Source organism: Pongo abelii, chromosome 2, assembly GCF_028885655.2.
Source record: "Pongo abelii isolate AG06213 chromosome 2, NHGRI_mPonAbe1-v2.0_pri, whole genome shotgun sequence".
NCBI lineage: Eukaryota > Metazoa > Chordata > Mammalia > Primates > Hominidae > Pongo > Pongo abelii.
Window position 1 is genome coordinate 120,423,890 of NC_085928.1, and position 27,613 is coordinate 120,451,502.

The window sequence follows — 27,613 nt, forward strand, 5'->3', positions numbered from 1 at the left end:
GCTTTCACACTGATTGCGCAGAAACACTTAGCAAATCTCACACTGTTAACTCCATCCCACACCAGCAATGTTGGCATTTTCTGACTGTCATGTGGCATTAGCCAGCTGAAAACTCACTAAGATGAGGAAGCTGTGCTGAATTAATAACTTCTGAGACAGTCATTTAGTCAGTTTTCATGAAATTAATAAGTTCCACCTTGGCCAATGGTAAAAGTCACAAAATCATGAACTGTCAAAGATAGAAGGAACCTTCAAAAACTCCTAGTTCAACACCTTCAATTTTACAGGTAAAGGGAACTGAGCACTAAAAAAAGGAAGGGATTTTTGTTTTCAAGATCATAGAGCTAGGATGGAGTAGTGGTTTTCAACCTGTGTAGTGACAGCTTAGATTTAAATGGAATCCTGCATGCATAACTGTGATATACATGAAACATCTAAGAAAGAAGGACTGTGACTGAGGTAAGTTGGGAACTCATAGCCTCACCCACTCCTTGTCTATCTCAGCTCTGGGGGAAGCACTGAGTCTCCATGAAGCACAGATCAAACCACCTTCTTACGGCATGCTGGCCTCAGTTACATTTCTCACACCTCCAAATACTCTTTATATAAACAAATAGTCTCTTTTAGACTGATAAATAATTTGAAATGTAAGAGTGTGATCTCACGGTTTTCTCATTTGCTAAAGGAAGACAATAATGATCTCTGCCACAACAAAGGAAATATCCATTAGAAGTTGAAAAGATAATGAAAACGAGTAGATATTGTGATATTCTCCCTTAGCATCAATTTCAGCCCTGGTCCACTGTAGAACTGCTATGTGGTTTAGGCAGGGACTGACGCCAGCTCCAGCTTTAAGGGTGGTCCAGGACTGGTCTAAAGCAGTTAGCTATAGGTAACCACTGAATTGGCAAATGTCAATAGTAGGGTAAGTATGTGATAGTTAATTTTATATGTCAAGTTGACCAGGCCACAAGAATGCCCAGATATTTGGTTAAATGTTATTTCTGAATATGTCTGTTTCTGGATGATAGTAACATTTGAATCAGGAGACTGAGCCCTCATCCAACCCGTTGAAAACTTAAATAAAATAAAAGGATGCATAAGAAAGAATTTTTCCTCTCTCTGTCTGACTGTCTTCAAGCTGGGACATCAGTCTTCTACTGCCTTCAGACATGGACTCAGACTGGAACTTACATCATTGACTCTCCTGGTTTTCAGACTCAAACTTGAAACGGAATTTACACCATCAGCTTTCCTGGTTCTCAGGCCTTTAGTGTCAGAATTTAAGTATACCATCAGCCTCTTGTGTCTGGACTTCTCAGCCTCCATAATCATGTAAGCAATTCTTTGTAATAAATCTAGACAGATAGATGGATACATAGCTAGATACCTAGATACATAGAGATATATAGGATATATATATATACATATACATTCTATTGGTTCTGTTTCTCTGGAGAATGCAGATTAATTCAAGAACAAACACTGACCTTGGTTTGGGCAAATCAAACAAGGTTTTCTAATTGAAAAAGTACAGAAGGAAGTCAGAGTGGTAAAAATATACAGCAGAGAGGTCAACCCTACTCTCCAAAGGAATTATAAGCTTCCAAGTCACAAAAATTCTCAACAATAGACCCACAGTTGCATATGATAAATTTGAGAGAGGAAGATCACATTAGACTTTCTAGACACCCAACTACCCCCTCCATTAATAAGGGTGGACTTGCCCTGCATGTTAGGTAGCCTGAATAAATATTGGGGTGCCTTCATTTGGGTCAGCTGCACACCATTACTTTCGGAACTATATGATTTATGATTAAACTAAAGTTGGTGGCCAGCCCAGTACAATATACTTGGACATAAACATATCCCTATTTTTCATTCTCAGCCTTCCCAAGCTAATATAGCCTGGTCCAGTGACTCTCTGAACTAAAGATTGTCAAATCAAAAGGGACTCTGTTACCCAGGTATCCTTACCAGTCAGACCAAGAGGTCATTGAGCTGCTTGATCAACCCTCACCTAAGTCAGTACTTATTGCACAAGCCAATAAATTCCCTTTGTTTAAGCAGGTTGACTTGGGTTCTTTGATACTTACAGTGGAGAGCACATTTACTGATATGCAAACACATGGAGGCCTCCTAAGTTCATGAAAGCCTGAGACACTTAAATGCTTCCAATCATATGAAGATAATTCACTTTAAGAACTCTTCAGTATCAGGCCATAAATTCAATCCTTGACTCAACAATCTATATCAACAAACATGTGGAAACCTAGTCTGTGCTGGAGCCTGTGATGGGCAGTGGGCTAAAAAGAACGAATCCCTGCTCCAAGACAGTAACATCTTACCAAATACTAACAGTAGCAATGAGATTGGAAGGGTCTGCAAGTTATTTTTCAATACTGTGAAAGGCCCAAGAGAAAAACCACATATGTAAGCAGAGTCAGACTGGCTAACTATGTTTGGGCTCTGGTTACCTTTGAATAAGGTTACACTGGTTATTCTAAGGTGTTGAATTCTGATTGGAAGTTAGAAATGGAAAAGCAAATTTAAGACTAAAAAATATGTTTAATATGTTTTCTTTTAATGATAGATAAATTCCAATACAGATAGATGAAGAAGGAGGAGGAGGAAAAGGAGGAGGAAGAGGAAGAAAGTGGGGGAAAGGAATGAAAGAATTCAATGGGAGGCGATGATTCAATCTGTAATTAAATCACTTTCACACTTGCTAAGGTATCTTAAACTTCATTCTTCTGAACTGCTTCATTTTCACCTCTGCTGACTTGGAAGAAAAGCCACCTTTGAAAACACAAGAACATAAGAAGCTAATAAAGATGAATGAATAGCTTCATTTTCTCTCACTTTACAGCACAAGAACAACATAATTCACAAAGTACAGACTGAGCTCCCAAAAGAGGTACTGATTTAATTGCCTAGGGCTGCTGTACAAATTACCACAAACTGGATGGCTTAAAATAACAGATAGCTATTCTCTCACACTTCAGAAGGCCAGAAGATTGAAATCAAAGTATCAGTAGAACCATGCTCCCTCCAAAGGCTCTTGGGCAGCATCTTTTCTTGCCTGTTCTAGCTTCTGGTGGCTCCTGGCATTCCTTGGCTGGTAGCAGTATCACTCCAATCTCTGCCTCTGTCTTCACGTGGCAAATCTCCCTCTCCTTTCTCTTATAAGGATACTGGTCATTGGCTTAGGGCCCACCCTAAATCTAGGATGTTTACATCTGAAGACCTTAACTTAATTCCATCTTCAAGGACCCTATTTCTTTTTTTTTTTTTGGGGGGGGGGGGGGATGGAGTCTCACTCTGTTGCCCAGGCTGCAGTGCAGTGGTGCAATCTAGGCTCACTGCAAGCTCCCATCCCGGGTTCATGCCATTCTCCTGCCTCAGCCTCCCAAGTAGCTGGGACTACAGGTGCCCGCCACCATGACTGGCTAATTTTTTTTTCTTTTTTTTTTTTGCATTTTAAGTAGAGACGGGGTTTCACCGTGTTAGCCAGGATGGTCTCCATCTCCTGACCTCATGATCTGCCCGCCTCGGCCTCCCAAAGTGCTGGGATTACAGCCATGAGCCACCGTGCCCAGCCCAAGGACCCTATTTCTAAATACAGTCACATTCACAGTTACTGGGGGTTAAGACTTGTGGATATCTTTTTTGAGAGACATTATTAAAGGTTCCAAGTTGGTGAATGCATACACCTGATTTTTACATCCATTTTTCCAATTGCCTGAGGAAATAACCACCTAAACCAACACCAGTCCCTCAAAAGGCATAACTGAAACTGAACTAATTCTGATTCCTCTCAAATGTTTTTCTTTTTCTGTCTCTTACTAGTAATGTACCACATTGAATCACTCACCATACTCTATTTTACCTCTAAAATCTCTCTCATGTGCATTTCCTTTTTCAAACACAACCACTATTTCACATGTTTGTACTCCTCATGAACCAGCTTCACAGTTAGCCTCCCTGACCCCGGCTCCACAATCCCCTACCACTAATCCATCCTCCTCACCACTGAATGATTGATTTTCCTGAAATAACAGTTTGCTCAAAAGCCAGCAATGACTTCCCCCACTTACATCTTGTCACATTCCACACTTACTTCAAGAGCTATTTAAGCTACCCAAGTACAACTCACTCCAAAAAACTTTCTGTAATTTCCCCAAGTAGAAATGTTCTCTTCTCTGCATACCTATAGTTCATCTTCTCCACCTCATATTATTTTAGTCATTGGCTGTGTGGGGCAGTAATCTACAGTCATTTCCATTAAAGTCAGACTTATCATTTCTCCCCTAACAAATGCCGAGTCACAGTCACATATCGAATCCTTTATTAGTCATTTCTTGAGATTTCTCTTCATCCTTGCTTCTCTGAGTACTACTGCTTATTTTTGCTGGGCCCCAACATGATTCTACGTTCTTCACTCTGCCAAAGCTGATTGGACCTGGACAAACTTTGGAACAGTCAGATGCTTTTCCTTGGACTTGAAAATTAAGGCTGAGAAGTTACAGTTCCTTAGGGGACTTCTTATTTGAACAGAAAAGAAATTTCTTTTCATTAATATTCATGCCAGTGTGGTCAGTGGAGTGTTTATTACTGGTCTGCCACAAAATAAATATAGAAATTGAAACCAAGCATTTAGAAACTTTTATGGAAATTTGAGTAATTTTATGTCTCTTAACTCTCTAATCATGAAAATGTAGAAACTGTATTTTGAATTTTATTTTTATTTTCTAATAATTTATACTTAATAACTTTTTTTAAATAAGCTAAAACTCACAAGAAGTTGTAAAAATAGTACAGAGAGCTCCTATATTCCCTTCACCCAGCTTTTCTCATTGATAATATCTTACTTAACCATAGTACATTGTCCAAACCAGGAAATTGACAGAGTTCTGACAGGTCTGATTCCAATAATTCACTTTTATTGTATTTTACAAAAGTATACATCTGTGACAGATTACAAAAATTTTAAAAACTGGTTATTCACCACAGATACTTCAGAAAGAGCTAGTTTACATCATCTCACTCCAAAAATAATTAAGGTAGCAACAGAAACTAATAAAAGAGTGGAAATGTCAGAGCTTGGGACCAGTTGACCTGATTAAGCTCCTAATCACTCCTCAGTGTTGTTGTGGGCAAATCACATAATCTAGACCTAGGGTTAATAGTTATTAACTGGAAATTAGGGAAAATAGTCTTTATCACAGAACCATAAGGATCAGATGGTATAACATTTGCAAAGGTACTTTGAAAAATACTTTCAAATGTAAGCTTGTATTCTTTCTATAGTAATAAAACAACATTTATGTCCAACTTACACGAGCATCATATTAGTGCACAGACTATGTCCAAATATAGCAAAATTATAGGAATTCCTTATTTCTCAAGCACTTAACAATTTTCAAGCCCTTTTCACATGAACCCTAAACTTATTTAATCTCAGCAAAGGTGGTTTTCCCAATTTATCCATGAAGCTCAGGAAGGTTAAATGGCCTGCACAGAGTAAATAACCAGGACAAGTCAGAGTTGACAAAGGAACCAAGATATTCTTTCTCTGAATACAGTTTCTTTCACTTACCAAAATCTATGAGCATTTGGCAAAAACCTGAAATTATCTCAATTCTTCAAGAATCCAACAAACCAAGAAAATAAAAAGATAATTTGTGCAGATTTTGCAAGTTACACTGCTAACTCAAAGACCTAGTTGAAAAAAAAAATACTTAGTGTTTTATGATGATTGGCTTTTTCATATATGCTTCCCTTTCATTTATATGTAATTCTGTCCTTTAATTTCCACTTTCCCGAAAGTGGCACCAGAGAGGTTGCTAAGCAATTGTCCCTGACAAGGTCTCAGCACCTGTCAATAAAACTGAACATTTTCCCATTCTCTGTTCCCTTTTAGTACTAAGGAGTATGTCAATCAAAGAACATCAGTAAATGCTGGATTCTGAGAGAAGGCAGAAAGGTTCTGACAGGCAGGGAATAAAAGATGACTATTTTTAAACTAACAAGTCCTTTCTTAAAGTAAGGCAAGTTGAATAAGACAAAGACAAGTTTCACTACTCTGTTTGTCTGGGAGGTAAAAGGGCTCCTTCAGGTCAGGCTACCATCTTGATTTGAGAAACATGTCTTCTTTGTCCAGAGAGCAGTTTTCAATGGTGTGTTACTGCTCTTTGTAAATCAAAGATAAAAAATTGTCAACAAATAGATAGTTGAAAATAACATTTTTCCAAAAGATTCGGGAATTTAGAAGACTCTCAAATTTAACTAAAGCCCATCATATTTAACTAAAGCAAAATCTTCAGAGAATGGAGAATTGATGTGCAGAGTGGGTATATTTAAATAGTATCAAACTTATCAACCTATATTTATACTCAATGGATACAATCCAAGTTATTGTATACATATATACACATTGGCTGCCATCTTTGTGTACATCATTTGGCTATACAAAGACAAATGCTTGGAGATTAAGATAAGGAGACATTTGCTCCCCTACAATATGTACAACTAGTTTAATGCAGAATTAATACCTGGACACAGACCTGTAAGGAGGAACATTTAATCAAGCTACAGATAATCTGTCTTATATTTAAGGTTGAAATAATCAATCAAACTGCTATTCCACCCACTTCCAAAAAAGGAAACTTTCAAATTTTCTTGCCGAAAGCTGACCTAGTTCTTCTTATAACATACCACTCTGTTGCATTAGAATGTACCAAGTTGCTCTTAAGCTCTTACCTGAATCACTTTTCTGAATAAACTAATTAACCTTTGCTCAAACATATGCATATGTTCCTAGCAGGTGGCAGCGTTCTTCAGTCCCTGGTAATATCAAGATAATTCTAGTGCAAACACAGAAATGTCAGTGTTGCTAAACTTTTTAATTACACAGCCATATTACCTTCATGTGACAGGAAATGGCAAAGTTCTTCAAATAGCCTGCACTGAAAGCAAATGCACAGTACAGTGGAATCAACACAGAAGCCCATGAGGGTGAAGTGGTAAGACAACTTTGACTCAGTGAGGCCGTGACAATGGAGGTGGTAGGGAGAAACTGACCAGTGATAAGTGTTTAATTCTCCACCAAAGTGGCGGAGAAAGTATCCTACTCCTCATAACTGTGATAAGCCAGAAAGCGTGAGACCAGCCACTGGGGAGCAAGAAGCATAGAACTTTTACAATATTTTCCTTAAAGATTAGGTAAAAGATCTGCTTACATACTTATTTTTCTGAGTGAGAAACAGCACATTTTCAATAACATTTGTGTTTGGTTATTAGTTTTTAATCTTGCTGGCATCAAGCACCCCAAAAGATTTTGAACCAGTTTCTCATTCCCTACTCTCTTTCCAACCCATTCTCCAGTCTCTAGATGCAGATAGAATTTCAAATAACAGGCTGCAGACTCCATGAGACAGCCAAACCACTGTGAGTGTCCAAAGTGTGTAATGGGGGAAGTCCACCCCCAAACACACATCCTCACTGGGGAACCTGAAGGTCTAGATCACAGAAGAAGGATTTAACTTTACCTGAAGCTGAGATTAATTTAGACAGCCAAGCAAAATATGGGGTAGAGGAAGCAGTGGGAAGAGACTGTGGGCACTCTTGGTCCCCAGGGATGCCATTTATGACTTTGTCTTACAGGAGTCCTTGAGGAGAGCTGCCAGTGGAATTGGGGAAATACCACAGGGAGAAGGAAACTTCCAGCTGAACTTTGTAACAATATCAACCAAACGCAAAGTTTCCTGGACAGAATCCAGGGGAGGGGATGAGCAGGGAGTGCAGCTACAAGCACAGAAGCCACAGCAGGTGGGGAGACATGAAGCCCTGCTTGCTTTCTCAGCAGGGAGGCTTGTAGCCTGGGGCAAGTTCTCAGCCCTGCTCACCAGCTGCCTGGAAATAAACTCAGTACTGTTGGGGGCACAGTGGGCGTGAGACTGGTCTTTCTGGCTGCTTGGAAGCTGGGTGAGGCCTGTCACTGCTGTCTTTCCCCCACTTCCCTGGTGTCCTATATGACACAGCAGAGGCAGCCATAATCCCCCCTGGAAACATAACTCCTTTGGCCTAAGAACCACACCCCTATCCCCCAGAGTGACCACGACAAGCCCGTCCCAAGGAGAGTCTGAGCTCAGACATGCCTAATCCTGCCCCCACTTGATGGTCTTCTCTACCTGCCCTGGTAGCCTAAGACAAAGGAGATAATCTCTTGGGAGTTCCATGGCCCAACCTACCACCTGAGAAACCCAAATACTTATCCAGGCAACCCTAGGGCAAGCTTGTATCCCCCCTATACTACCACTGCTGATGCTCCTTTGAAAGTCACCTCCCAGGTGGAGACCAACCAACATAAAACCAACACACTAAACAAAACTACAACCAAGGACTCTCACAGAGTCCACTTCACCCTGCCACTACCTCCACTGGAGCAGGTGCTGGTATCCACGGCTGAAAGACCTGAAGACAGATCACATCACAGGACACTTTGCAGATGCTCCCCAGTGCCAGCCTGGATCCCAGTAGCTCCACTGGGTGGCTAGACCCAGAAGAGAAATAACAAGCACTGCAGTTCAGCTCTTAGAAAGCTCCAACCCTAGGGAAAGGGGGAGAGCATCACATCAAGTGAGCACCCCGTGGGACAAAAGAATCTGAACAGCAGTCCTTGAGCCCCAGATATTCCCTCTGACATAGTCTGCCCAAATGAGCAGGAACCAGAAAAACAATTCTGGTAATATGACAAAACAAAGTTCTTCAACATCACCAAAAGATCACACTAGCCCACCAGCAATGAATCCAAACCAAGAAGAAATCTCTCAATTGCCAGAAAAATAATTCAGAAGGCTGATTATTAAGCTACTCAAGGAGGCACCAAAGAAAGGCAAATACCAACTTAAAGAAATCAAAAAAACATGATACAAGATATGAACAGAAAAATCTCCAGAGAAAAAGACATCATAAATAAAAAACAATTACAACTTCCAGAAATGAAGAACACACTTAGAGAAATGCAAAATACACTCAACAATACAAAGTCTCAACAATAGAATTGAACAAGTAGAAGAACTTCAGAGCTCAAAGACAAGGCTTTTGAATTAATGCAATCCAAGAAAGACAAAGAAAAAAGAATCAAACAAACAAAAAAAAAAAACAAAACGAAGCCTCCAAGAAGTTTGGGATTATGTTAAATGACCAAATCTAAAGATTAATTGGTGTTCCTGAGGAAGAAGAGAAACCTAAAAGTTTGGAAAACATACCTGAGGGAATAATCAAGGAAAACCTCCCTGGCCTTGCTAGAGATCTAAACAACCAGCTGCAGGAAGCTCAAAGAACACCTGGGAAATCATAGCAAAAAGATCATCACCTAGGCACTTTAGATCAGGATATATAATGTCAAAACAAAGGAAAGAATCTTAAGGGCTGTGAGGCAAAAGCATCAGGTAACCTATAAAGGAAAACCTGTCAGATTAACAGCATATTTCTCAGCAGAAACCCTATAAGCTAGAAGGTATTGAGGTTTTATCTGTAGCCTCCTTAAATGAAATAATTATCAGCCAATAATTTTGTATCCAGTGAAACTAAGCTTCATAATGAAGGAAAAGATACAGTGTTTTTCAGACAAGTGCTGAGAGAATTCACCACCACAAAGCCAGCCCTACAAGAACTGCTAAAAGGAGCTCTAAATATTGATACAACCATCTGATCTTCAACAAACCTGACAAAAGCAAGCAATGGGGAAAGGATTCCCTATATAATAAATGGTGCTGGGAAAACAGGCTAGCCATAGGCAGAAAACTGAAACTGGACCCTTTCCTTACACCTTATACAAAAAAAACTCAAAATGGATTAAAGACATACATGTAAAACCCAAAACCATAAAAACCCTAGAAGAAAATCTAGGCAATATCATTCAGTACATAGGAATAGGCCAAGATTTCATGACGAAAATGCCAAAAGCAATTGCAACGAAAGCTAAAATTGACAAAAGGGATCTAATTAAACTAAAGAGCTTCTGCACAGCAAAAGAAACTTATCAGTAGAGTGAACAGGCAACCTACAGAATGGGAGAAAATTTTTGTAACCTACCCATCTGACAAAGGTCTAATATCCAGAATCTACAAGGAACTTAAACAAATTTACAAGAAAAAAAAAAACAAAAAACCCCATCAGAAAATGGGCAAAGGATATGAACAGGAACTTCTCAAAAGAAGACATTTATGCGCCAACAAACATATGAAAAAAAGCTCAACATCACTGTTCATTAGAGAAATGCAAATCAAAACCACAATGAGATACCATCTCATGCCAGTCAGAATGGCAATTATTAAAAAGTCAAGAAACAACAGATGCTGGTGAGGCTGTGGAGAAATAGGAATACTTTCACAGTGTTGGTGGAAATGTAAATTAGTTAAACATTGTGGGCGACAGTGTGGTGATTTCCCAAGGATCTAGAACCAGAAATACCATTTGACCCAGCAATCCCATTACTGGGTATATACCCAAAGGAATATAAATCATCCTACCATAAAGATACCTGCACCTGTATGTTTATCACAGCACTATTTACAATAGCAAATACATGGAACCAACCCAAATGCCCATCAATGATTGATTGGATAAAGAAAATATGGTATCTGTACACCATGGAATACTACGCAGTCATAAAAAGTAATGAGATCATGTCCTTTGCAGGGACATGGATGAAGCTGGAAGCCAAACCAAACACCATGTGTTCTCACTCATAAATGGGAGTTGAACAATGAGAACACATGGACACAGAGAGGGGAATAACACACACCGTGGCCTGTCATGGGTAGGGAGCTAAGGCGAAGGAGAGCACCAGGACAAATAGTTAATGCATGCGAGGCTTAAAACCTACATGACAGGTTGATAGATACAGCAAACCACCATGGCACATGTATACCTATGTAACAAACCTGCATGTTCTGCACATGTATCTTGGAACTTAAAGTAAAATAAAAATTTAAAAATAAATAAATAAAATACCAAATACAATTTGTGCCACATCGTGTTTAATAAATGCTAGTCTACTGCTCTCCATTTGAGTGTGAGGCAGATGATTTATTCATCTTTGTATTACCAACAGCACAGAATTTCATAGGTTGTAAAGTGCTCTCCATTTTTAAATATTTTTTTCATATTCATTCCCTCCATACTCAGCCCATCCCCCAACCATTCCTGCTTTCAATGTAACAGACAAAAACCCAGAAAATGTAGTAGAGTGTTGCTAAGCAGTCATAAAAAGTAATGAGATCATGGCAGGGACATGGATGAAGCTGGAAGCCAAGTGACTCTGGAAGATAATAATAAAAGGAATACATATATAATGTCATCCTTGACATTAAAAGATGTTTATAGTGATGGTATAATGCCATGTGAGTGAAAATATTAAATCTCATGGAATGGTTATACTTTCCAGATTCCAAAAAATAAAAACTGCTTTCTGTGTTGTAACACAGCCATTCTCTGCAATGCTCACTGATTCTACATCATGATTTGTTGTTATGAAAAGGCCAGTATGTTACCCACAGTTATTTCCCAGCATTCTACAGCTATATCTGTATACAAGCAGGTGGGGACATTGAGAGGGTGTGATACTGTAGCAGACCAGACCATAAGCAAATAGCATGCCACATAGAAGGTCAAAACACCTGCTTCATTGTCCCTAATGTGACTGCACACTTTGAGAAATACCTCTGTCTTAAAGAGATTTAGAAACACATCCCTAGTTGTCCAACAGACTCCCAAACATTGGGTGTGGGAGAAAGAAGCCAAAATTAAAAACATAAAACTGGAGATGAAAATTACATAAGGTTTCCTATCACTTCTCCCATTCTTAAAATTGTTCATAAGTGTGTAAGTTAAAAGACATCTTTTAAAAATGCAGATGTTTTTCACTTTGCCCCTGACCTGTGAATCAGACTTCTAATGTAAATACTTCTTCTCCTTCTGAAAAATCATACAAAAGCAAAAATGAGAATGTGTGAAATCTCAAAACTCCATTTTCAGTGACATTAGGAAACATATAATATGTAAACTCCAAAATTTATGTGAGAGTTCCCAAAGGCACCTAAGCCAAAGCAGAAGCTGCACAATAAGAAGTAATGAGAAAAGGCATGGGGTGTCGTAAAAGGCCCAGTAGTGGAAGATCATAGAAAATGCCAGTAGAAAGTACATTTTCTAAAGCTGAGGAACTTATCCTGAAGTAAGCTATGTCTCTTGTTTGTTACAATGAATGGAGGAACTGGGGTAGACAAGGCTAGTGGAAAAAGCCCTTTAGCACCCAATTTGATTTGGAATGGCAGAGGAAATGAGACTACACTAAAAAAATAATAATTTAATTTTTAAAAATCACACAGATGAGATATATTTTTAGGAAGTAGATTTTCTGTAGTAGCAAAGACAAAAAAGCCCTTGGATTGTGCAGCCTGGAAGACTAGTCTAGGCATCTTGTACCTCCTTTCCACCATCATCAAGAAACAACTTATAAAGAGCTCATGCAGAAAAATAAAAGTGATTAAATATGAATAATAAAAAGATATAGGTAAAATACTGACACAAACTTACTAAGGAGGAATGAATAGCAACAGACAAAAACTCTTACCGAAAAATGGTGCCGGGGGCTGATCAAAATTGTGATTAAGCATTTTACCAGGATTTACATTCAATATTAACAAATTGGTAGGCCAAGGCGGGAAGATCACGAGGTCAGGAGATTGAGACCATCCTGGCTAACATGGTGAAACCCTGTCTCTACTAAAAATACAAAAAAAAATTTAGCCGGGCGTGGTGGTGGGCGCCTGTAGTCCCAGCTACTTGGGAGGCTGAGGCAGGAGAATGGCGTTAACCCAGGAGGCGGAGCCTGCAGAGAGCCGAGATCACGCCACTGCGCTCCAGCCTGTGCAACAGAGCGAGACTCCGTCTCAAAAAATAAAATAAAATAAAATAAAATAAAATAAAATACCTCCTTGAATGGGAACCACAATGCAGAAATGCAGAAATTCAAAAAAGAGATGATGAAACGACAGGAATATTATTCCCATGAGCTCTTTTTTAGGAAATTACTAAGATACAAACCATATAATATAAGTAAAGATACATTTAGCAGTACAAAGGAAATACTTTCTTAATTTTATTGACTAATATGAGACAACAGAGAGAAGAAACAGAAAGTTTTAGGAAATGGGATTATGCTGCTGTGGTGTGTCCCCTCCAAAACTCAGAAGTTTCTTAATGCTATCACCAAGTGTGATAGTATTAAGAAGTGGGGGCTTTAAGAAGCCATGAGAGCTCCTCCCTCAGGAATGGGGTTAGATGTTTTTATAAAAAGGCCTGACAGTTCATTCCTTTTGCCCTTCCACCTTCTGCCATGTAAGGACACAGGGCTCCTGCCTTTGGAGGATGCAACATACAAGACACCATCTTGGAGGCAGAGAGCAGCCCTCACTAGACAACTGAACCTGCTGGTGGTTTGATCTTAGACTTTCCAGCTTCCAGAACTGTGAGAAATAAATTTCTGTGTTTATAAGCTACCCAGTCTATGGTATTTGGTTATAGCAGCTCAAACAGACTAACACAGCTTGTTTAGCTTAAAGCAACTTTTCTCAACCTAGATACAATTGACACTTTGAGTTGATAATTCTTTTGGTGTAGAGAGCTGTCCTGTGCATTGTAGGATATTTAGCAGCTTCCCTGATTTCTACCACTAGATGCAAATAGCACCCTTTCTAGCTGTGACAATCAAAAATGTTTCCAGACTGTCAAATGTCCCCTGGAGGACAGCATTTCCTCCAGTTCAGAACTACTGCCCTAGTAGTAGAAGAGCCTATGTCTGTGGTGGAACAGCACTGAATATCTCATGGGAAGTTAAGTAGCTAGTAAGGTATTTCTTATAGAACTTTAGTGTGAAAGCCTTCCATGGAGATGCCTACAGCATTTATTCACTCAATTTAGTGTAATCATGATGTAGTGACAGTCCAAAGCTCTCACTAGGGACCCCTTTTCCTCATGCCTTTTAATCATGAGAATACCTAATCCGTCATATGCAGGGCCCCCTACCTCAAGAAGGGTTTTTATTTAGAAATCCTCTTCTTATATTTTATGTTTTTAGCCAGAGTGTTATTTTTCTTGATTATTTATTCCTTCTATAAGATATTTACATATAACATAATCAACATTTCCACAACACTCCTAATCCAGAACTTGTAAACTGTTATGAGTAATAAGACAGTGATATTCTAATGAATGAATATCTTTGCCCAAATCCCTCATTAACATAGATAAGGCTTCACACTGTGGGGAAATAGACTTCCCTAAAACAGTCCAGTCAAGTCCCTAATGAAATACACAATCAATCAAACAACAACAAAAAGTCCCACAGAGGGTAAAGGAATCAGTATCCAAAAGTACTACAATATTTTATCTAAAATGTCCTATTTTGACAAAAAATTATGAGACATGCAAAGAAACAGGAGAGTGTGACTTACACATAAGAAAAAAGTGTGCAACAGAAACTGCCTGTGAAAAAAATCCAAAAGTTGGTTTAAGAAGCAAAGATCTTCAATGCAACCATTATAACTATGTTCAAAGATCTAAAGAAAAACATGTCTAAAAACTAAAGCAAAGGTTGAGAATGATGTCCAACCAAACAGAAAATATCAATAAACAGAAAGTGTTCTAAAAACCAAGTAGATATTCTGGAGTTGAAAAAGTGCCATAACTAAAATGAAAAATTCACTAGAAAGGCCCAACAACAGATGAAAGCTGTCATAGGAAAGATTCAGAAACACTGAAAATAGGTCAATTGAGATTATCTAGTATGAGAAACAGAAAGAAAAAAGAATGAAGAAAAATGAACAGAACCTCTGAGGTCTGTGGAACATCATTAAGTGTTCTAATACATGCATAATAGGAGTTCCAGATGGAAAGTTGAGAGAAAAAGGGATAGAAAGAATATGCGAAAAAATGATTGAAACTTCCCAAATTTGCTGAAAACATTTATCTACATATCTAAGAAGCTTGATGAACTCCAAGTAGGATAAACACAAAGTGATCCATATCCAGACGTGTCCTAGCAAAATTCTTGATGGCCAATGACAAAGGGAATAGTACCCTGATACCAAAACCAAAGATATCACAAGAAAAGAAAGCTACAGACCGATGTCTCTTATGAACATCGATGCAAAAACTTTCAGCAAAATAACAACCTGAATCCAGCATACAAAAGGGATTATATACGATGACCAAATGGAATTTATCCCAACAATGTAAGGTTGGTTTGGCATCTGAAAATCAGCTAATGTAATATGTCAGGTCATTGAATTTTTTTAAATGTGACTATTTTTCTGCAGCTATTGATGGTTGCAGAAAAAGTACTTGACAAAAACCAACACCCTTCATGATAAAAGCCCTCAAGCTAGAAATAGAAGGAAGCTTTCTCAATCTGATAAAGAGTATCTGTGAAAAAGTCACAATTTACGTCATACTTAATGGCAAAAGACAATGCTTTCACCTTAACATCAGGAACAAGACAAAAATATCTGCTCCCACAACATCTATCTAACGTTGTACTGAAGGTCAGAGCCAGTGTAATTAGATGCAAATTAAATAAAAGACATCCATACTGGGAAGGAAGAATTAAAATTATCTCTACTTGCAGATGGCATGATGTATATACAAAAAATCCTAAACAATTCACTAAAAAACTACTAGAACTAAGAAAAGTGTTTGATAAGTAGACAGACAAAAAATGAATACACAATAACCAATTCTATCTCTATACACTTACAATGGGCAATCAAAAATGAAATGAAGCAGAGCATCAAAAAGAAAAATACTTAATACATTTAACAAAAAGTGTAAAACTTATACTCTGAAAACTAAAAAGTACTGTTGAAAGAAACTGAAAAAGACATAAATTAATGGAAAGACATGCCATGTTCATAGATTAGAAGACTATTTGTCTAAGATGGCAATAAATATTCCCAAAATCGATCTACAAGATTCAATGTAATCTTCTTTAAAGTCCCAGATGACTTCTTTGCAGAAATTGACAAACTGATCCTAAAAGTGAAGGGACTTAGAGTAGCCAAAACAACCCTTAAAAAGAACAAAGTAGGTGGAGCCAATTTCAAAAGTTTCTACAAAGCTATAGCCATCAATATAGCCTGGTACTGCCACAAAGGTGTCATATAGTTCAATCAGATAGAATTTAGAGTCTAGATATAAACCCTCTGATTAACAGTCAGTTGATTTTCATATATATATATATATTATAAGCAGAAAATGATTTTTTTTTTACTTTAAGTTCTGGGATACATGTGCAGAATGTACAGGTTTGCTACATAGGTATATGTGTGCCATGGTGGTTTGCTGCACCTATTGACCTGTGCTCTAAATTCCCTCAGCCAATTGATTTTCAATGAGTCTATCAATGCCAAAATTTGACAGAGATGTGGACCAATAGGTTCTCATACCTACTGCTGAGATTATAGTTTGGTACAATTATATTGGAAAACTGTTTACATTATCTAATAAAGTTGAAGATGACACATTCTACAACCCAGTGATTCTCCTCTTAAGTATATTTCAAAAAAAATGTCTAGCAAGAGATTGTTTTTGCAAATAGAGACCTGAAAAAATGCTCAGGAGAGCATAGTCCACTGTTTAAAGAGAAACACTGGAAGCACTTCAAATGTCGATTAACAGTGGAATGAATAAGTAAGTGATTTATTCATGCAATGTATTCATATGTGCAATGTAAAACTACAGTTTTATGTACTGACATGTGGGAAATGCAAAATGATTATGTTGAGTGAAAGAAGCAAATCACAGAAGCATATATTTAGTATGGGTCTACTTACATAAAGTTCAAAGCAGACAATACTCAATATTACTTAGGGATATAGGTATATTACTTGGGGAATATATCTATATATAAATATAGATATATTACTTAGGGAAATATTTATGCCTTATAAAAATATAAAGAAAAGCAATGAAATGATAACCACAAAATCAAATGGATTGGGTTCTCTGAGGTAAGGAAGGAATGGGATTTTTTAAAAAGCATCATTAGGAGCTTTTAAGGTTCTGAAAATGATTTTTCCTTAAACTGGGTAATGGGCAATAGTTTTCATTACATTATTCTTTTAAGCATACATGTATATGTTGTTCATATTAAATCACAAGATTTAATTTCAGCTTCCTTCACTGAAAATTACACTAAACTTCTCACTTTGAAGACCGGAATGTCAAAATTTGAAAGAACATTGGTCCATGAGAACAGAAAATGCAGCAGATTTAATGAGAAAGAGTTTGGAGACAAGGAGACCAAACAGAAGTAACTTGCTGCCTTAGTTCCCTCCTCTCATTCCATTCCCACATGTTAAGTGAGCAAATTAAAGACAAACAAAATCATTCCCACTAAAAAAGATAAATAACAATTAGAAATAAATAGCATGGGTCATTGCATAAACATTCCAATAAAAATTGGAAGAGCTATAAGAGCAAAAAGCAGGTAAAATACAATTCAGAAAAAGATTTACTCTAGAAAACAGGTGAAAAATCTTCCTGACACATTACTCTTTATTTTCAAATAAAGAAGACAAAAACCCCTTGAGCAAAAACAATTCAAAGAAGAAATAAGAAGCAAAAGAAAATATAAGACAACAAAAAGACATGGAAATTTTGCTGTCAGTGATTTGGGGAAAAAAGATAACGTCTTAGAGATTGATAGAATAGGATATTCATAATTCTTGAAGAAGGTTTGAGTTCAAATCTTAGCACTATCATCTACAGTCATATGAACACTGAGCAACTGAAATCCCTCTCTGAGCCTGTTTTCTCATCTATAAAATCAGGACAAAATTTATTTCAATGGGTTTTTAAGTATTAAAGGAATAATCTAGTCTAATAATAGCCTCACAGAATGCACTCAATAAATGTCTCTCCTTTGATTCATCTGTTTATCTCTGTTTGCCCCTGTCTTTGTCCTCTCCATCTGTCTGTCAGTCTCTTACTTAATTTTTCTCTTTAATAAAAACTACAACTAATTCTTGGTTATTTATGCTAATAGAAAACAAATGAATAGGAAGAATTTAAATCTGCAAAGTATTCAAAAGACTCCCTCAACTATTAACTTCAATCAAGTTTTCTAGCTAGAATTTTTCTACAGTTTATTGCAGAGTCTATGCTGATGTACTAAATTTGGATATTCTACAAAGCCAATAAAAAGAGAAAGAAAGAAAGAAAGAAAGAAAGAAAGAAAGAAAGAAAGAAAGAAAGAAAGAAAGAAGAAATGGAAGGAAGGAAGAAGGGAGGAAGGAAGGAAGGAAAGAAAGAAAGAGAAAGAAAAAGAAAGTATAAACGTGAGCTCATGTATTTGATGAATGAGAAAATATTATTCTAAAATAATTCAGTAAATGTGACCCATTTGTACTAGCTCCAATCAAAGCACTAATAATGTAAAGAGATGAACAAAGAAGGAAGAGGGTATAAAACATCCTGATTAATTATTCTACAGAATGGACCATTGATTGAATTGCTTGGGTCATTCATTCCTTGTTATTATCTCAACCAGTGCTATCCAGTAGAACATTATGCAATAAAGGAAATATTCTGTATCTGTGCTATCCAATATGGTAGCCAAATAGTCACATGTGGCTATTGAGCACCAGCAGTATTATTACTATAACCAAGGCACTGAAATTTTAACTTTACTTAATTTTGCTTTGTTGAAATGTTAATATAAATAGCTGCATGTGGCTAGTGGCTATTATTTTGGACAGTGCAGATCTGTACTAATTAAGTCATATCATCCGGTAAGAAGAAATAACTTCATTTAGATTCATTTTCTTCATCTTAAACAAGTCTCTTGTCAGTAATGATTATGTCCCTTCATATAGTGACCAATTCACAATAGTAGCAGATCTCGCTTTCCATTACTCTCTGTTCTCCTGACCATACCATCATGGAGGGACAAATAACCCTGAAATAGTTAAAGATATAGTGTCATCAATGAGCAAGGCTAGACTATTGGTGAAGCAACATGCTCAATAGATTTTTTGTCCATGTTTTCAACTATATAATAAAAGACATCCTCAGGCTTATTTTCTCCACAGCCCCACAAGGTGTTTCTAATGCTGTTTCTCATAATATTCCTCAACATAGGCTCATGATTCCCTTATAGTACAAATCTTTGAGGACTGCATTATTATTCAGTCCAGATTCATAGCTCTCTTGGGTCTGGAAGGAAATATTTACATTTCAAAAAAAATTAATTGCATACCCTTTACGAAATACATGCTGAATATTGCTTTTCTCAGTTATGATTTTAATAACTACTGGACAGCTATAAATTCCAGAGTGCACTCCTGGAAAGTACTTGAACACAGGCAACTATGTGACCATGTCAGTGAAGAGCATGTGGCCCTGCACAGGTAGTCAAATTCAAAATAGGAACCTATTGGGAAACTTAAGGACCCTAGCAAGGACTTGTGGCCTGAAGGGAATACCCCATCTCTTCTAGGAGGTAAATAGCACTGATTGCCCTCCCTAACCTGACTTAATGTTACTTTATACAGCTTCTGACCTCCAAAATATTTTCACAACCCTTTCGAACAGTGGGGTGTGTTACCCATTTATGGCCTTTGATGGTAAATCACCCTTTGCTGTGTGAATATTTTATTATGGGGTTTAGAGCAAATGTCCCATAAAAAAGAGACCATCTTATCCTGTTTATTCATGGTGCCAACACCCTCCTTGTATATAGTGAGTGCTCATTAGATATATGTCAATTACATAAAGAACAACCATAATTGGGATAAGCAGAATTCCAACCATGCCATATTACCCTTGGATGATTTAAAAGAAATTGTTAAAATATGTTTAAAAATAATAAGGCTTAATTTACATGGGTCCTTCAAATTATTGCCATCCTTAATGAAAATGATACATCAGAAACACAGCTTCTCTCCCAGGAAATATTTCTTCCTGTGTTTCCTCTTGACCAAAATAAAATGCCATGTCAGTCTCTCCCTCTATATTTCATTTCTTCTCTAATTCTTATTTACAGAAATAGTTTCACAAATTTGTCTTATATTAACTTTCTTACCCTATAAACAATCTCTAGCCAATGAGTTTCCTAATTTTATTTCAAAGCTGACTGTCAGGTCAGACTGTTCAGAGAAGCTTGATGTGCCTATAGTTGATACACACGATGACTACAAGAAGATAGCATCAGATTCTGGAATATGTGTAAAACCTGAGATTTTTACTAATGGAGGAGACTGGCAATGGACATAAGTATCTAATTGTCTTGAGTTTTCCACATTCCAGACACTAAAGAGGGCTTATGGGGATCCAATTAAGGTTACTAGAGTGTATATTTTTATAACAGTAGTTTAAAGAATTAAATGACTCTTAAAAAGGAGTAAGAACTATGTGGAGTTTAGGAAAAGTGGCACCAAAGAACAATAATGTTGTAGCAGTTATCTACCATATGAGAATGTTCTGGTCACTAAAGTGGCACACTCTCTTCTGTGAACTGGAGAAAGTACCCACATGGTCACCTAATTCCATTTCTTATGAGTCTATTCACTAATCAACCTTAGGTTACAGAGTCTATAGCACCATTACCTTAGTACCAAGAAAAACGTTCTTTGGTGGTGGGCACCATTATTATGTTCACAGGAAATAAAAGCTTTGTTTGTAAATTAATAAATACTCTATTCTAAACATTAGTCAGTTCCCTGAGGCTCATCAGATCTGGGGCACTGACAAGTTTAGTTTGTGGATTCAGAAAGAAAAGACCCTCGGATTGTGCATTGACATTATAAACCCTCTCTAAGAAGTCAGGCTGTCTCTTTTTAATATCTCCAACTCATTATCTTTATTCTCAACATTCTATGTCTGAAAACACCTTGACAAGTCCCATTCTTTTCACTACATTTGTGAATGTATTCTTTTCTCTCTAAAAGCCAGAGAAGCTGTGGAAGATGGGCATTTGCCAACTGCCAAAATAAGCGAAGCTGAAACTTCTCATTTCTTGACTTGGGGATAACTCCTTTGTTTTACCTCTTATATTGGTGTTGAAGCAAAGCATCTTCTGCATCAAATTCATTAACCCTACAGAGGTCTGACTAATGTAAAGAGAATACATTTAGGAGCTAAATAGATGTGGTTTGAATTTTAGATCCATCATTTGCATTCACTTGCCATTTGAGATTAGACAAATCCTTAACCTCTCTTACCCTCAAAGTCTTCATCTGTGAAAATAATAATACTTATATCACAAGATTAGGAGTATTTAAGGAGTCTGTATATATTTAAGTATCTGGAACTTAATGGGTATTCAAAAGTATTCATTTTCTTTTCCTCAGCATAATTTTCTCTGGCTAATAGCTTTGGCATTCAGTAGCATTTGCAGCACCCATAATATCTTAGTGAAAGGGATCATTCCAATTACTATTCCAGCCACTTTTTTCTGAAATTGCCAAGCCATAGTTTATCATCCTGTGTCCAATATTAGTTATATCCTTACTACCAGCTGTAACTACAAATGCATGAGTTATATTGTTATTTTTAATAAAACTATTTTTCTACAGTCTTTTAAGGGACACTTTGATTTATTACATGCATAGTCTGTGTTTGGACATCTAATACATGACTTAGCACAAAGCAAATCCTCTTTCTAATAATTACCATAATAAGGTTGTTAATATCAACAAAATTTATAGGTAGTTGAATATACAGTTATATATCACATGACAACATTTTGGTCAAAGATAGACCACACATATATGACAGTGGTCACATAAGATTAAGATACTATACTTTTACTGCACTTTTTCTATGTTTGGATATGTTTAGATACACAAATACTTACATTGTGTTTTAATTGCTTGCCTACAATATTCAGGACAGTAATATGCTGTACAGGTTTGTAGCCTAGGAGCAATAATAGGCTCTACCATATAGCCTGGGTGTGTATTAGGCTACACTATCTAGGTTTGTATAAGTACGTTCTATGATGTCCAGACAAGGATGAAATTGCCTAATGATGCATTTCTCTGAACATACTCCCATCATTAAGCAACACAGGCTGCATATAGTTAAGCCAAAGAGGAAACAAGGAATTTGGCCATCTATGTATATTTATTACAATATTTCCCTTACTGGTTGGTTCCACCTGAAATCTGTTCTATAGCACTGATCCTGGATAGTCTATGCCCAAGCTTTGGATTCCAATTCTAGCTTTTGATTTACAGCCTGTGTCTTTGAACAGAAAAGACTGTATACAGCAAAATGCATAATAATGCAGACATGTAGATAAGCACAAACCCAAGATCCAGGGGAATCTTGGATCCCCTGGAAAGAATTAGAATGGAAAGAATTAGAATGGAATTAGAATGGAAAGAAATTGTATTCTGGGGAAACAAGAACATTTCTTGCATTCACTGTAGATTTCGTCAAACCCTGTCCTATCCTTGCTACCAGCTATGTTACTTCTGAGTAAGGCACCAGGATTTGTGGGGAAAGCCAATAAACATTTTACAAGGTAATAAAAATACTGGCAGGCCAAAGAATTATTCAATCTATCTGGAAGGCAAAAGAGTCAGACTCAAAGATTTTGAGTGATTTGGCTAAGTCGGTTTTGCACCAGTATCCGAAAAAGATGTAAATAGGAACATTAATCACAAGTATGCACAACCTTAAAAGAAAAAAACTAACCTATATTCAGCTAAACCTCTCCTGACTCTTGCCACTCAGAGATTCAGTTAAACTTCTCTTGACTCCCAATTCCATTGACTGTTAACAGTCTTCCCACAACATCTGCAAGTTCAAAGATTCATTTCCTCCTGCTTCTATTGCCACTGAATTTCTGTCTTCTTTATTTCTTTTTATTGAGAGGCAGGGTCTCATTCTGTTGCCCAGGCTAGCGTGCAGTGACACGATCACAGCTCACCATAAACTCAAACTCCTGGGCTCAAGCAATCCTCCTGCCTCAGCTTCCTGTGTAGCTGGGAACACAGATGCATGCATCTACATTCAGATTATTTTATTCTATTCTATTCTATTCTATTCTATTCTATTCTATTCTATTCTATTTTATTTTATTTTCTCGTAGAAACAAAGTCTTGCTATGTTACACAGGCTGTTCTTGAACTCCAGGCCTCAAATGATCCTCCCACCTTGGCCTCCCAAAGTGCTCAGATTACAGGCGTGAACCACTATGCTTGGCCCTTGGTTGTCTTTAATTCCACAGCACCCTCAGTCCCTTCACCGGTTTCCAAAAGAAAGACACCACTAAAACAGCACATTTCTTGAATTGGAGAGACTTCCCGAAGACCAGGGGCGACACATGGAGAGGGGTTACCTCAGAGAGCTCACATCCTCCCACAATCTCCCGGTTGATCTCTCAACATCTCTGAACAACCAACAGAATCTCTTGTATCACCCAAATGAAATCGATTTAGAATATACCCTAATTCCTTGGGGCAAAGGAAAAGGGAGAGCATGGTACCACTCTAAACTCATAAAAATCCTGTCCTTCAGAGACACGTTTCACTTTCTCTGGAGAGTTCCAGTGAACATCATTTTCTCTGGCTCATTACCTGTGATATTCAAAATGGTGGTCTCGGCCAGGAGTGGCGGCTCACGCCTGTAATCTCAGCACTTTGGAAAGCCAAGGCGGGCGGATCACGAGGTCAGGAGTTTCAGACCAGCCTGGCCAAGATGGTGAAACCCCGCCTCTGCTAAAAATACAAAAATCAGCCAGGCGCGGTGGCGGGCGCCTGTAATCCCAGCTACTCGGGAGGCTGAGGCAGGAGAATCACTTGAACAAGGGAGACAGAGGTTGCAGTGAGCCAAAAAAAAAAAAAACAAAGTCAGGAAACAACAGATGCTGGAGAGGATGTGGACAAATAGGAACGCTTTCACACTGTTGGTGGGAGTGTAAATTAGCTCAACCATTGTGGAAGACAGTGTGGCGATTCTTCAAGGATCTAGAACCAGAAATACCACTTGACCCAGCAATCGCATTACTGGGTATATACCCAAAGGATTATAAATCGTGCTACTATAAAGACACATGCACAGGTATGTTTTTTTTTTCTTTTGTTTGTTTTTTTGTTTTGAGATGGACTCTTGCTCTGTCGCACAGGATAGAGTGCAGTGGCTGCGATCTCGGCTCACTGCAAGCTCCACCTCCTGGGTTGACGCCATTCTCCTGCCTCAACCCCCCCAGTAGCTGGGACTACAGGCGCCCGCCGCCACACCTGGCTAATATTTTTTTGTATTTTTAGTAAAGACGGGGTTTCACCGTGTTAGCCAGGATGGTCTCAATCTCCTGACCTTGTGATCCGCCCATTGCAGCACTGTTCACAATAGCAAAGACAGGAACCAACCAAAATGCCCATCAGTGATAGACTGGATAAAGAAAGTCTGGCACATATATACCATAGAATACTATGCAACCATAAAAAAAGGATGAGTTCATGTCCTTTGCAGGGATGTGGATGAAGCTGGAAACCATCATTCTCAGCAAACTAACACAGGAACAGAAAACCAAACACCGCATGTTCTCACTCATAAGTAGGAGCTGAACAGTGAGAACACATGGACACAGGGAGGGGAACATCACACACCGGGGCCTGTCGGCGGGTAGGGGGCTAGGGGAGTGATAGCATTAGGATAAATACCTGATGTAGAAGACGGGTTGATGGGTGCAGCAAACCACCATGGCACATGTATACCTATATAACAAACCTGCACTTTCCTCACATGTATCCCAGAACTTAAAGTATAATAAAAATAAATAAATAAAATAAAATAAATTTTAATTAAGTAAAAAAAAATTGGTGGTCTTAATCAGAGACACAAACTAACATTTGTGAGTGTTTATTATGTGCCACTTATTTTATGTTTACCACCTACATTCCTCACAAAGCTGACCCCATGCCATCTACATCATATAAAATAGGAAACTAAGGTTCAAAAAGGTTCAATAACACTCCAGGTGTCACAGCAAGTAAATGATGGAACTGAGTTTCTAACTTAACTAGATTAACAACAAAACCTAAGCTTAGCTCCCTAACCTCTAACTTCCTCCACACTTACCATCTCATCAAAAAGGATGTTAGTGCCTCAAGCTATGAAATACCCTGAGAAGCTGGAAAGGTAACAAATTAAGTCCAAACTATAGCAAAGGAGAGAGCCCCTTTCAGCTTTCTTTTCTCTCATCATAGAGAAATCCCAAATTCCAAGTGCTTCTGAGCAACATTGATATTGTCTTGTGAAAGGTTTGCAGAATACTCCAGCAAAGAATGCCAGAAAAAGCCTAAGCTACTGATTCTAACAATTGTTAACAAAAAGCAACTTGATTTTTTAAAAAGCAGTTAACAAAAAGCAAGGCAGTTATTTTTTACCTTTTGCTTGAAGGAAAAAAAAAAAAAAAAAAAAAAAAAAAAAAAGCTTCATTCCTGAACACACTATTTTAAGTTTCTATTTTATTTCCTCCATTTTAGAGAACCTAAAGCAACAGGCTAACCAGCCCATTTTTATTCCACATTTATGCTGACATTTTGCATTTACAAAATAGCATAGGGGATATATTTACAAATTCAACAGTAAGGGAAGGAAAAACTTTTCAAGTTTGGCCTAACCTAGTTTCCACTGCATCTTTAAATATTTCTTTTGTCAGAGGAGCAGATGTTGCAACCCTGTACAAAATCTGAGAAGGCAACAGCCTGCTCCCTTTTGAAAGCATCTAATCTCAAAATCCCATCATCGACTTCTGTGGGATTTCCCTGTGTGTTTGTGTGTGTTCTCCCACTGAATTCCTTTATGTATGCACACGCATGTGTGTGTGTGTGTGTGTGTGTTGAAGGAGCGGGAGAGAAGCGAAAACATTTCCTATTAAAAAGTGACTGAGATGTGCAACAGACAAGGAGTTGCAACAACCAACAGCCAGCCTGAACCACTGAGGTACTATCACTGGACGGTGATACAACGTAATTTTTACAACAGAAGTAAGAAAACTGTAAATATCCATCAACAAGGGAAGCAATAAACTACAGACAATCAGACAACGAATCTTATGCAATCAGTATAAATAAATTAGGGCTTTATACAGAGGCACAAAACAATTTCAACAATATTTGGGTTAAAGAAAGTTATAGAATAATATAGATAGTATAATCCCATTATGTTAATATATATTATAATGTTCGTGAATTTTATTATAATAATTATGCATCGCATTATATTATATACAAATGAGTCATATGATTTAGACTCAATAAAGGAAGTTTGAAAGTTGTTAACAGCACGTGTCATTGGATGGCATTATAGATGTTTTTTGCTTTCTTCTTTGAGTATGTCTGTATTTTGAGTTCATGATATAGTGAATATGCATTACTACTTTTAAAAGATATTTTTCCAGCCTGGCCAATATGGCAAAACCCCATCTCTACAAAAAAAAAAAAAAAGTACAAAAAAATCAGTCAGACATGGTGGCTACCCAGGAGGCTGAGGTGGGAGGATCGCTTGAGCCCAGGAGGTCGAGGCTGCAGTGAGCCATAATTATGCCAGTGCATTCCCACCTGGGTGAAAGAATGAGACCTTTTCTCAAAAATTTTTAAAAATAATAAATAAATAATATTTTAAAAGTTATTTTTAAATGAACATAGATGCACATGTAAAGAATTCTTCGGTATTCCAGCAGCGTCCAGAATTGAGAGCACATTCTTCAAGGTGTTTTTGACAAACCTGAGTGTCTATGGGAGGAGATTTCCACACTAGGCAGAAACCCTCCTCAGGTCTCTCAGATCATCCAACCAATTAGAGCCAGTGTCACTTTGATACCCATGGTTAGTGTTCCTGCACAGCTAACAGCAAGCATGAGCTTCAATGAGTAGGGAGAGCAGTGGGCTGGAACTCAAATGACTTTCGGGCACTCATATAGGTTTTGTAACTGAGAATGAAGCTCAACCTCCTAGACAAGAAGTACACATCCTGTCCACGTTGTTCCACTTATCTATTGCAGTATAATGAAGCACCACAAACTTAGTGGCCTAACACAACAATCATTTTATTAGCTCACAGATGCTGTGGGTCAGTCAGGACTTAAAGCAGAATATAGCAGGAATGGCTTTTCTCTGTTCCATGGTGTCTGGAGTCTCAGCAGAGGAGACTACAACAACTGGGGGCTGACACATCTGCAGGCCTCTTCAGTCCCATGCCTGGTACTTGGGCTGAGATGACTTGAAGACTGGGCTCCACCAGTGCTGTCAACTGAAGCACTCATATGTGGTCTCTCCATGTGGCTTGCACTTCTCACAGCATGATGACTGGAATTCACAAGTGTTACAAGACTGAGCATTCCAAGAGAACCAAGTAAACACTGCATGGTCTTTTATGACTTAGTCTTAGCACTCACATAGTGTCACTTCCATCATACTCTATTGGTCAAAGTAGTTACAAGTCTGTCTAGAGTCAAGGAGTAAGAACATCAACTCCACCTCTTGATGAGACAGTGTCAACACACTTGTGGCCTTTTTTTTTCTAAACTACCATA

General features: G+C 37.8%; 1 long non-coding RNA gene across 1 annotated transcript in view; it reads right to left on the reverse strand.

Annotated features, from left to right (window-relative positions):
* The window catches only part of LOC134761127 (uncharacterized), a 233,400-nt gene extending 209,934 nt beyond the window's left edge, over positions 1–23,466 (reverse strand). The window contains exons 1-2 of the long non-coding RNA XR_010139407.1: positions 23,414–23,466; positions 11,907–11,985 (exon numbers count right to left, since the gene is read on the reverse strand). This is a non-coding gene — a long non-coding RNA (uncharacterized LOC134761127). The remainder of the gene's footprint in view (positions 1–11,906; positions 11,986–23,413) is intronic.
* Between the last annotated feature and the right edge of the window lie 4,147 nt (positions 23,467–27,613).